Here is a 12,489-nt window from a genome sequence, read left to right as displayed (position 1 = left end):
CACCTCAAGTTACTGTTGAGTATCCTTTCATTTCACATAGCAACTTACTTGAGTATTTCTTTTAGGGAGGATTTAGTGGTAACAAACTTAATTTTTGTTTATTTGAGAATGCCTTGATTTCTCACTCACTTTTAGAGGATATTTATGCTGGATGTAAAATTTTTGGTCATCAAGTTTTTGTCTTTTAACATTTAGAATATGTTGGTCTACCTCTGGCCTCCAACATTTCTGATAAGAAATCTGCTGACAGTATTATTGAGTATCCCTTATATATGATGAATCACTTCTCTCTTGGTGCATTCAAGGTTGTCTTTTGAAAGTTTGATTATAATGTGTCTTGGTATGAGTTTCTTTGAGTTAATCTTACTTGGAGTTCATTGAGCTTCTTGAATGTTTATGTCTTCCATCAAATTTGGAAAGTTTTCAGCCATTTTTTTCTTCAAATACTGTCTCTTCTTTCTTGCTCTCTTTTCCATGTGAGACTCCTACAGTGTGGATAATGTTCTGCTAGGTGGTAGTCAGGAAGGCTCTGTTCACTTTTCAGTCTTTTTTCTTTCTGTTCCTCTAATAATTTTCATTGTCCTATCTTCAGTTTTGCTGATTATTTCTTCTGCCTATCCAAATTTATCTTTGCCTCTCTCAAGTAAATATTAAATTTCAATTGTTGTACTTTTCTGCTGCAGAATATCTTTTTGTTTTTTAGCTTTCCATCTAGTGATATTTCCTTTTTTTTTTTTTTTAACACATAGTTGTTTTGGCGTCTCCACATGCTCTCTTAGTTCTTTGAACATCTTTAAGACTTTTTAAAAGTCTTTATCTCGTAAATCTGCCACCAGATTTACGAGTCTGTTTCAGTGACAGTTTCTGATTACTTATTTTGAATGAGCCATACTTTCTGTTTCTTTTGTGAATTTTGTTGACAGCTGGACATTTGAATCTAATAATGTTGTAAATGCAAATCAGGTTCTCTCCCTTCCTAGGGTTTGGTGGTTTATAAGAAATTGTTTTTGTTTATTGTTTTGTTTTGTCTTGTGTTTGTTGCAGATTATTTTTATGTTAGGAATTAGCCTGATGTATAAACATAAGGTCTTCTCATGTCTGTTTTCAGCCTGTGCCTTTTACTGGGCATGCACAGTCACTTTCTCATTTCTTCCATAGATGCAATTATTTTTGAATGTCCTAGCCTTTAATGTCTGGATCCTAAAAGGGGGAAAAGAGAAAAATGAAGAGAAGAAAACAGGCACTGGCCCTGCATATCCCCTAGAAGTTATTTAATTCAGGGGGAAGGGCTGAAACAAAAATGGCTGCCTACTTTGCACCTTTGTGATCAAAAACATCAATCAGCAAGCACAGCATAGATTCCTGATATTTGGAAGACAGTCTTTTTTGCCAGCCCTGGCTCCTGCAACTTGTGTGCAGGTTGTTCCTGGAACACATGTATGAATGCCCGAGAGGGCTAGGGTGGGGAAATGACTAGCTACTATTATGCTAAGAGTAGAAATTGATCAAAATTAAAAAGAAACAATCTGTGAACTATTGGAGTCCTAGAAGAAGAGAGGTAGAGGAAGAAAGAAAGTTTATTTAAAGAAATAATGGCAGAGAATGTCCCAAATCTGAGGAACAATTTGGATATTCAAATTCATGAAGCTTGTAGGTCACCAAACAATCTCAACTTAAAGTGATATTCTCCAAGGCACATTATGTTATAAGAAAGCTGTCAAAAATTAAAGACAAGAGAATCTTAAAAGCATCAAGAGGGAAGAAAGTTGTACTTACAAGGAAGTTCCTGTAGGCCTACTGGGAGATTTCACAGCAGAAACTTTGCAGACTATGTGAGAGTAGTATGATATATTCGAAATGAAATATATACCACTGAAAGGAAATCTATGCAACTGAAAGAAAAAACTGCCAGCCAATAATATCTGACTGGCAAAGTTGTATCTCAAAAATTAACGTAATATAAGTACTTTCCCAGACAAAAGCTGAAGGGAGTGGCTCACCAGTGACCTGCCTTGTAAGAGATGCTGAAAGAACTTATTGAAGCCAAAAAAAAAGGTGCTAATTAATAACATGAAAATATGAAGAAAATGTGAAAATATGTTAATTAGTGTGAAAATATACATGAAAAGGTAAGCATGTAGTCAAAATCAGAATACCCTAATACTGTAATATAGTGATGTGTTAACCACTTAACTCTAGTATATATGTTAAAGAACGAAAGTATTAAAAATAACTAATAATTTATGAATACATAATATAAAAAGGTAAATTGTGATATTGAAAACATGAAAGGGAAAGTAAGAGTAGTTTTGTATGTCAGTTCAGTTCAGTCACTCAGTCGTGTCCGACTCTTTGTGACCCCGTGAGTTTTGTATATAATTGAAGATAAATCATTATCAGTGTAAAATAGATTGGTATATCCATAACATATGTAAGCGTCACAGTAACCACAAGCAGAACCTACAGTAGATAAACTAACAGTAAAGATTTGAGAATCAAAGCATATCAAAATGAAGAATTATTAGTTCACAAAGGAAAGCAGCAAGAGAAGAGGAAAGGAATAAGGGAACTAAAAAACATCCAGAAAACAATAAGATATCATTAGTAAGGTCTCACTTGATTAGTAAGTCATCAAAAAATAACTTGTAAGTGGATTAAATTATTCAGTGGAAAGTCATAGAGTGGCTAGATGGATAAGAAAATAAGACCCAACTATATGCTGCATGTAAAAGATTCACTTAAGCTTTAAGGATACACATATGCTGAAAGTGGAAACATAGAAAAAGATATTTCGTGTAAGCAGAACTCAAGAGACCAGGGCTAACTATATTTACATCAGACAAAATAGACTGTAAGTCAAAAACAGTAACAAGAGACAAGGTCAATAACTAATGATAAAAGGATCAATTCATTAAGAGGATATTCAGTTCATTAAGAGGGTATAACATATATGCACCCAACATGAGAGCACTTAAGTATATGAAGCAAATACAGATCTGAGGGAGTAAGAAATACTATAGTAATAGTAGGAACCTCAGTCCTCTATTTTTAACAATGCATAGATCGTATAAATAGTAAATCAATAAGAAATCAGTGAGTTTGGGCAACATTATAGACGAAATGGGCCTAACAGACAAATACAGAATATTCCATTGAACAGCAGCAGAACATACTTCTCAAAGGCATATGGAACATTCTCCACCATAGTCCATATGTTAGGCCACAAAATAATTTCAGCAAATTTAAGAAGACACAAAACCTCACTGAAAGAAATGGAAGGAGACCTAAATAAATGGAAAGATAACCCATGTTCATGCATTAGAAGATTTTTAATATTGTTAAGATGACAGTGTGTCCCAAAGCACTCTACAGACCCAAATGCAATCCCTATAAAAATTCCAGTAATTTTTTTTTTTTTTTCAAAAAATGGAAAGGCCAATCCACAATTTATATTGAGGTTATATATGAGTTCAACAACATAGACTTCTCTCCACAGCCATCCTGGCCGTAGCTGCTGCTGAGTGCCCAATCTGCCAGCCATAGAGAACAGTACTAAGCCTACATCATGGCACCAGTTTGATTGCATTGGACTGCTTCCATCATGGAAGGGGCAGCACTTTGCTCTTACTGGAACAGACACTTTGGACATGGATTTGATTTCCCTGAATGCAATGCTTCTGCCAAAACTATCATCCTTGGGTTTACAGAATGCCTTCTGTACATCATAGTATTCCACATAGCATTTCTTCTGATCAAGGAATTCCCTTCATGGCAAATAAAGTGCAACAATTGGCCCATGGTCATGATAATTCACTAGTCTTAACTGTGTTCCCCATGCTTCTCCCTTGTGTCTCATCTCTGCACTCTGCTGGTTCAAGTTCTAAGCCTCTCAAGCATGGCCAGAAGAGTGTATTTCAGATTGGGATCCAGAACACTGCTAACAGTGTTTATAACCTGGGTTAACAGAAGTTCCATCTGGTTTCAGAAGTTCCTGATTACCCTAAAGAAGGCAATTTCCACATCTTCTATCACAATAACAAAAACTACTCTAGAAAAGCAAAGGAAGTGAGTAATATGTTGATTGGAATTATTTTGGATCCTGTCATCTCTTCACAGAGTGACAACTAAAGTTACAGGCTTGCATTCCCTCACTGAGGGATACCAGGCAAGCCACTCCTGGATGAACAGATGGAGAGAAACGGGCTCAGGGCTGTGCGTGTGTATGCATCCTCATCTCCTTGCCTTAAATCCAGCTTTTTCATCCCTGAGTTCATAGACTGCCATGCTTATTTAGATGGGATTGGCAGATAAGAAGCTGGGATCTCAGCCATGCGTGGTAAGAGAAGCCAGCAAGCAGAGACTGAGTGCAGGGCCAGGGAGGTTAACTCATCAAGGAGGAGGGTCCTCGTGGATGATTCTCTATAAAGAGTATTTAGTGAATTGGGAGTTGATCCACTTGTATTAGTTGGTTACGCCAACTGCAGTAACCAATTTCCAGAATGTATAATGGCTCAAATACATTCAAGTTGATTTTCAGTTCCAACAAGGGTTCAAGACATTTCAGGTTGGTGGAGAACAATGCTTTGCACAGGCATTCAGAGAGCCAGGCTGATAAGCTTTGCAGTTAAAAAAAAAAAAAAAGTATAGTTGATTTACAATATTGTGTTTTAGGAGCAAAGTGACTCAGTTATTTTTTTCCTCAGATTATATTCCATTATAGGTTAAGTGAAAGGCATCACGAATTTGGGTGCCATCCTTCTGCAGGGGCCACGCTCATCTCTGTATCAGTCCAGTTTTTAGTTTATGTACTGCCAAAGTGAGCACAACTTTGCCATTTTTAATAAACGACTTTCAAGGTTGTCCTGGAAAGGGAAAGAGGCACATACAAGGGTTTTATGGGCTAAACTTGAAATACCATGACTCACTTCCCTTTGGTAAAACTGAGTGATACAGCCACATCTAACTTGAGACTGGACTATGAGCCCAAGAAGAGGAGATGAATTTGGTGAGAACTAGCAGCCTTGGACTGGAGAAGGCAATGGCACCTGACTCCAGTTCTTTTGCCTGGAAAAATCCCATGGGTGGAGGAGCCTGGTTGGCTGCAGTCCATGGGGTCGCGAAGAGTCAGACACGACTGAGCGACTGCTTTCATGCATTGGAGAAGGAAATGGCAACCCACTCCAGTGTTCTTGCCTGGAGAATCCCAGGGACAGGGGAGCCTGGTGGGCTGCCATCTATGGGGTTGCACAGAGTCAGACACAACTGAAGTGACTTAGCAGCAGCAGCAGCAGCCTTGGACACAGCTGTGTCCAACAGGCAGTGTTGTGGTGTCTGCAGCAAGGCAGCAGGAGCTAAAGCCAAGATTTTGCTGGAATTCAGACAGGAGGCAGCATTCTGTTAGTGCTGTTCTGCCCAGTCTGAAGTAAGAATATTAGCCAGCAGCAGGTGTGGAGATAATTTTTGGTGGTGGGACTGTTATGGATACTAGTGCCTAGGCCCTGGTAAACGGGGTGGGAGGGCTCCTGGAATCAAGTAGAGTGAGACTTCCAGACCTGAGCCTCAGGGACCGAGAGTCAAGTCCAGGTTCGTGCTGAGACTGAAATCCAGTAATATGGACAGATTTGGGAGAAGGCTTACATATGAAGGCTTACCTTGGGAATTTGCCTATGACAAGAAACCTAATCCCAGGAACCCTGCTAGTAAGCCTCGGACTGTGGGTCAGCCTTGGTTCTGGGACAGTTTGGGGAGGGTCCTCCTCCTGAAATTTTCTTTAGCGCTGTCTTTTCCAGAAGGGCACTCACATATGCCCTTTAAAGAGTTTCATGTCCTCACAAGAGGGGTGTCCTGGTCCACGTGGCTTCCTCAAGCAACCGTACTCGTAATCCCCAGCTTTTAGGAATTTACATTAAAATAACCCGGGTGTACAGGTCACAATTTTTTGGGGGGAGGTGGGGGCTGAGTTTTTGTTGCTGTACGCAGACTTTATCTCTAGTTGGGGTGAGCAGGGGCTACTCTCTTGTTGTGGTGCCTGGGCTCTAGAGTATGTGAATTCAGTAGTTGTGGCGCATGGGATTGGTTGCCCCATAGAATGTGGACTCTTCCCTGAGCAGGGTTCAAACCCGTGTCCCCTGCACTTGGCCAGTGGGCTCAACCACTGGACCACCAGGGAAGTCCTAGGTCACAGATTTCTGATGTTGTATAGTCTCATAGGGCACATTCTGTCTCACAGTTTAGGCATGTAACCTAGTGGCTAAATAACTACTCGATTCTAAATAACCAGTAGAGCTGCATGTAGAGAGCTGGGACTTGAATTGCTTGCTTTGTTTGCTTTCCTCTTTGGAGGTGGCCAAAAAAATTCTTAACAATGGCTTAGGGCTTTCTGAACATTGTCTTTTAAGGATGATACTGCATGTACTGTCTAGAGATGTTGTTGGAACAGATGTTGTGAGAGGTTCTTACACTCTTAATATGCTGAGAATGCCCATATATCCCCCAGGCGTCATCACAGAAAATCCTCAAACACAATCATAGCCCTACAGGGCGTTGCCTTCCACTTGACCCTTCCATTTTCTTGATTGTTCAATGCACAAGGGTTATTAAGAAGCTGAAAGATGATTGTTACACTCTATCGTGTCTGCCAGCTATGTGCTGGCAGATTTTTGCAAACAGATTCAGGAAAGCACTGTAGGTTAATGACATAATAGGATGTGGAAAAATTCTGGTCTTGTTCTGTGAAATAGCTAACCTATTTTATAGAACAAAATACGGGATGCTAAAGGATGCGGTAAGCTATAGTATTGGAGCATAGATTCTAGTAAATCTGCCATTTAATAACAACTTGATCTTGGGTTGATTTTAACTATTATCAGTATGGTAAAGAATCCTCCTGCAATGCAGGCGACCCTGGTTCGATTCCTGGGTCAGGAAGATCCTCTGGAGAAGGGATAGGCTACCCACTCCAGTATTCTTGGGCTTCGCTGGTGGCTCAGCTAGTAAAGAATCCACCTGCAATGTGGGAGACCTGGATTCAATCCCTGGGTTGGAAAGATTCCCTGGAGAAGGGAAAGGCTACCCACTCCAGTATTCTGGCCTGGAGAATTCCATCGACTGTATAGTTCATGGGGTCGCATAGAGAGTGACTTTCACTTACTCTTATCCTCACCTGAGACATGGGAGTTGTAATGGTATTCACTTCCATGGGACTAAATGAGACAGTGTATGAAAAATGTTTAGCATGATGCCTGGCATGTAGCTGACCTTCAAAAAAAAAAAAACAAACACGTTACCTATTATTGGCTAACACGTTTTAAAACCCTGTCATTTGAGGAAAAAAATGGGAGATTAAGCACCACTAAATACAAACACTTGTTCTTAAAGGTTATAACTGAATCCTTGAAATTCTGGTGGTAAAAAGGAACATTTTTGATCGTCTTCACCCACCCAGAGATAATCTCAGATCAAGCAGGTTAAAACAGCCCATACGAAAGTCTAGAGTAGAGGTTCTTGCATGACATCCAGGTCAGGTGCATCAACATCACAGGGAATTTGTTAGAAATATAATTATTGGGGAGGGAACCCTAGACCTTCTAAAACTCTGGGATGGGCCCCAGAAATATGTGTTTTAACATGCCCTCTCCGGGATTGGTAGCTCAGGTTTGTGGACCCAGGTGTAGAACCTCCAGAGATAAATTTGTTGATAAAATGCAGCGGTGCTTGTGGAGAACTTCTGTGAGTTCATGAGCCCAGACCTACATTCGTGGCTGCCTTCTGTGGCCCCGAGCGAGCCCCCTTTATGGCCGGTTAATAGTCCCACCATCCACCCAGCTGCCCACTCTTCTAGGTTCTTTTACTCTCTCACTTTTCATCCCACCAGGCACTAGGAACCTGTTGATTTCCCATCCTGAACACATATCTGTCTGCCCCTCTCTCCCACTGCCTCTTATTGGGTATAGGAGAAGAGTGCCATATTTTTGATGTTTCTGATCTTTGCTCTTTAGTTTCCCCACTCTCCTGTCCACACTGCTGCAGAGTGACTTTATAAACATGGATGGACTGGTTGCTCCACGGCTTAAAATCTTCAGGTGCTGCAAACACATCCTTATTGTAATATTCCAGGCTCTTCACTTCTTACCAGGGACTCTGTTTCCAGCCTCCTCCTCTTCTTACCCCTCTCCTACTGTATACTCCTGTCACTCTTGTCTTTCGTTCTGTCAGTTCCAAGCTCTTTCATACCCTCTTGCTCTGCATATCCTCGTGTCCGCTGCTCTGCATGTTCTTATTCATTATCTGCTTACTGAGGTTCTAGTTAACAGCTCAGTTCCCACATCGCCGACACTGGAAACCATCCTTAACTCTTCTGTGCAGATCTGGAATCTTTCTTTTTGGTTCTCCAGGTAGATTTCATTTTAAAAGATATTCACTATTCATCCTGATGGTTTTCCTGCTAGACTGTGAGCTGCTTCAGGGCCAGAGAATTTATTGTCTTACTCATTTCCTCACTCTGGCTCTCCGCACTGTGCTTAGCACTTATTAAGTAGCTGCTTAATAACTATTTGCCGAAGGAATGAAGGAATGAGAGTAAGTATGTAGTTACAAGAGGATTTTCCTTTTAAGGAACTAAACCTCAGCTACCCAGGCATAGAATACTGCCTTTGAGAGAGTATTTATGTTTTGGATCACGGCAGCCGTGGAAGAGGAATACGCCTCTCAGGGGAAGCCATGGGGGAGTCTGGGCAGGTGAAATGTAATTATCCAAGCTGGCCCTGGGCCAAGGCTACTCAGTGCTGCAGCGAGGCCAGGGCTCAACACAAATGGGTACGACCTTCATCTCACATCTCTTCTGAAGAGCTGCTCCTCTGGCAGCCCCGAGCCCCCTAACAGCTTTCCAGGGCCTGGGGTCAGTCTCACTCACAGGGAAGGGGCACCTGAGCCCCGTGACCCCGCTGAGCTGGCTGCTTGCCTCTCGGCTGCCTTTGGTCTAAGCACACAGCCTGGTGTGGAAACGGAAGCTGGCCTGTGATCTCTCGTTCATCCCTTTCGGCCACACTGCTCGATTCCTTCCCGCTGAAGTTAGACCGCGCACTTGCCTTTGAGGACACAAGACCCTAGCACATAACAATAACTTGACCTCAAGTTACTGGCAGCTGACTTCCTCACTGTGTGTGTGTGCGTGTTTATTTCTAAAAACAATAAATTCCCCTACCCAAATCACCAGGCGACACGTGTATAAATGCACGAAACTGAAAAGCCTTTTTTTTTGCAGATGACCTTAACTCTTTTATGGAAGAAAGTGCAGGTTAAACAAAAAGTGGCTGAGCTAGGATTTAAACTCGGGAAATCAGACTCCATGGTTCGAGCTCTGAGACCCCTTGACCTGGTGGCAGGTTGGCCTCTCAGAAGAGCGACCTGGCCCATGTGTGCTGTCGCGCAGTCAAGTCTGACTCTTTGCGGCCCCATGAACTGTAGCCGGCCAGGCTCCTCTGTCCATGGAGTTTTCCAGGCAAGACTACTGGAGTGGGTTGCCATTTCCTCTTCCAGGGGATCTTCCTGACCCAGGGATCCAACCTGCTGCTCCTACATTGACAGGAGGATTCTTACCACTGCCCTACCCAGGCTCCACCTGAAACTAATGTAATCTCCTTAAATCAACTGTATCTCACTTTAAAAAAAGGTTTACTTGGGAGGGTTGGGATAACAGAAGCTGACAAGCAGAGCCAGGCCTCCTGGGCCCTTGTTTTTTCATATCACTAAAACCATAGAACCTTGGTACTTGCACAAGTAAATGACCTTGGAGACAGCCACAGGAGGCAGACAGGAATGCAGAGTGAAGAACAAGGCACGTCCTTTATACAAGGCAATCTTGCGTTCAGTCTGTGCCTCTCAGCCATTCTCCAGACAAGATTTTATGCCCAGAGCAGAGACTTTCCCCTAAACAGCAATATTCCTGTATGTTCTACTTTTCATTTCCTTGATTCTCCCTCCAAAGGTCTCCAAGCAATTTACAAACTGTAGGTTGTGTTTGCAATTCGGAGCCTTAAAGTTTATCTGTCTTTCTCTCCCCTCTCACTTTTTCTTTGTCTTTTATGATTGTGATTGAAAAAGAGGAAGAGTTGGGAGACCAAAGCTCATGAATGTATATGAAGCCATTATATCTGCTGGGTGAGATGCGTGCACAGGCACTGTTTTTTAAATGGTTGTCTCCACATCGCCAGAACTGCTTCAGAGCTTTTTCCTCCAATTGCACAAATTCATTATTTACTCTTTTACTGCATCTATTTATAAGTCCACATGGACCCTCTGGGAGGCCCAGTTCGAGCCTCAGAGCTCCCGTAATGAAGCCTAGCTCACTCTCCTTTGATATATCTCCCTGCTACTGCTGCTGGGGGAATAAAGAGAGTGCCCACCTGGTTTTTGGAAGGTCAGCCTGACTGAGGACAAAGGATTTTAAATTGTGCTCTGTGGAATCCTGGAATCCTGAGTAGGCTGCCTAGAGTTCTAGGAAATAACAATAATAAAATCAACCATGGACATTCTTTTATTTTTCAAGGCACTATGATTTTATTTTGGTTGTTAAACTTTTTCTGGGGTTAAAATAAATATGTAGCACAAGCTGACTGGACTCCCTGCAGTTTGTTGTCAGTTACCATAGGGCCTGGACTGAGCAGGTGCTGAGGACGTTCTCTAGTTCTGACTTGTCCCGGAGAGAGGTGTTTTTTTTTCTTGCTGCACTGGCTGGGTCTTTGTTGCTGTGTGCAGGCTTCCTCTGGCTGCGGTGAGTGGGCCCTGGTCTCTAGTTGTGGCGCGCGGGCTGCTCACTGCGGTAGCTTCTTGTGTTGTGGAGCATGGGCTCTAGGTGCCTGGGCTTCAGTACTTGTGACGCATGAACTTAGTTGCCCCTTGGCACTTGGGATCTTCCTGGACCAGGGATCGGGCCCGTGTCTCCCAGGGAAGTCCCCCAAATAGAGATTTGTCACTTGACTAGGATGTCAGCCCCTAGAGTACCTGGCAATAGTAGGCACTCAATAAATATTTGTGGGATGAATAAATAGATGAATTTTCTGACCACCCTGTGTCCTCTGATGGCTCCACCTGTAGCTTCATTTGCTTCAGACCTTGTGTCCATTTTGACCAAGGGCAGCTTTGCTCACATGCTTAGAGTGAAGGCCCTCAGGCCTGATTGGGACCAAGTGATCCCATCACGACTCTCCCGGTCTCCTTTCCTGCACGACATTTGCTCTCAAGGGAATTCCTGAGTGCTTGGCTCACCTTTGGTCCCAGCTCTTCCCTCTCCCTTCTGGTGATGGCTCAGGTGGTAATTCTGGTCCCTGTTCTTTAGTTCCTCTGATTCAAGGACAGAAGCTCTGGGGTCCTATCACTCTTGGGTTTTTCTCCAAATAAGTGCCTATTCTCTTAACTTGAGAGTCTTGTCCACCAACTGAGATAACCAGGTCTCTGGAACTGAGAACTTTGTGGCCTGGCTGTTTCCTGGAAAATGCTTCTCTAGGTAGCCAGACTTCCCAAACAGAGAGCTGAGCACCTGAGTATGGGGACAGGACTGCCAGGGCTTGACTCAGTTTCTCTTCTAGCTAGTTGCTCCAGTCCCCCAGCCTCCAAACTCTACAGAAAAAAACAGACTAGAGGGGAGGGAAGTCTCTAACTTCTACCCCACTGCTCATAGGTAAGTTAATGACAAGTGCCTCAATAACACATATAGTGACTCTTTGGGAACATTTTGGAGTCCCTGGCCTGTTTGCTCTCTGAGGTTGCATTTTTAAGAAATGGACAAATTTATTACCCCCAAATTTCTTTATTACAGTTACCTTGGGAAGAGCGCACAGAGAGAACCTTGCTCCTTAGAGGACTCGACCCTTCCCTCAGTAGGGAGCCATCCTAGTGTGGCTCTGAGGCAGGAGGAGCAGAAGTCCTGCTGGGGATGTAGGTGGAGTGGTTCCACGAGGAAGGAGAATAAAGATCTCACATGGACAGGGTACCTGGGGAGGGTTCAGAGAGAGACGTGAAGATGTTGGAGGAAGCAGCTCTGGAATCTAAGAATTAGGGTAGAAGGGAAAATTTTAAGACATCTTACTTGGATTACGGTTGCCATCTTCTCCAGAGTTTTTAAAGACCACAACAAAAGGTTCAAACTATTTTGCCTGCTGGATTAGCTTACTTGAATGAGATACCATGCTGTAGTCGAACAACTTGAGAACCAGGGATTTCAAATGTTGAGTGCCAAGCTACTGTGGATAAAGCAGTGGATGAAACAGACCCCAGGCCCCTCCTCATGGAACTTACTGGAAGAGATAGACAGTAAATACAGTATGTAAATTATGTCATCTATTGTAAAGCTGGAGAAGCTGTAGGGAATTCCATGTTGAAAATTATATGGTAGACAGGGAAACCCTCCATGAGAAAATGTCATGAGAACAAAGAGTTGAAGGCTGTGAGGGGGTGAGCCAGGCAGGTATTTGGGGGCAGAGTCCCAGAAGA

General features: G+C 42.8%; 1 non-coding gene across 1 annotated transcript; it reads right to left on the bottom strand.

Annotated features, from left to right (window-relative positions):
- Nucleotides 1-4,719: 4,719 nt before the first annotated feature.
- On the bottom strand, nucleotides 4,720-4,824 carry LOC114113360 (U6 spliceosomal RNA). The gene has a single exon (XR_003588406.1). It is a non-coding gene; the product is annotated as a U6 spliceosomal RNA (small nuclear RNA).
- Nucleotides 4,825-12,489: the final 7,665 nt, after the last annotated feature.

Source organism: Ovis aries, chromosome 2 (genome assembly GCF_016772045.2).
Source record: "Ovis aries strain OAR_USU_Benz2616 breed Rambouillet chromosome 2, ARS-UI_Ramb_v3.0, whole genome shotgun sequence".
Taxonomy (NCBI): Eukaryota; Metazoa; Chordata; class Mammalia; order Artiodactyla; family Bovidae; genus Ovis; species Ovis aries.
This window is presented reverse-complemented; position numbering and strand designations above follow the sequence as displayed.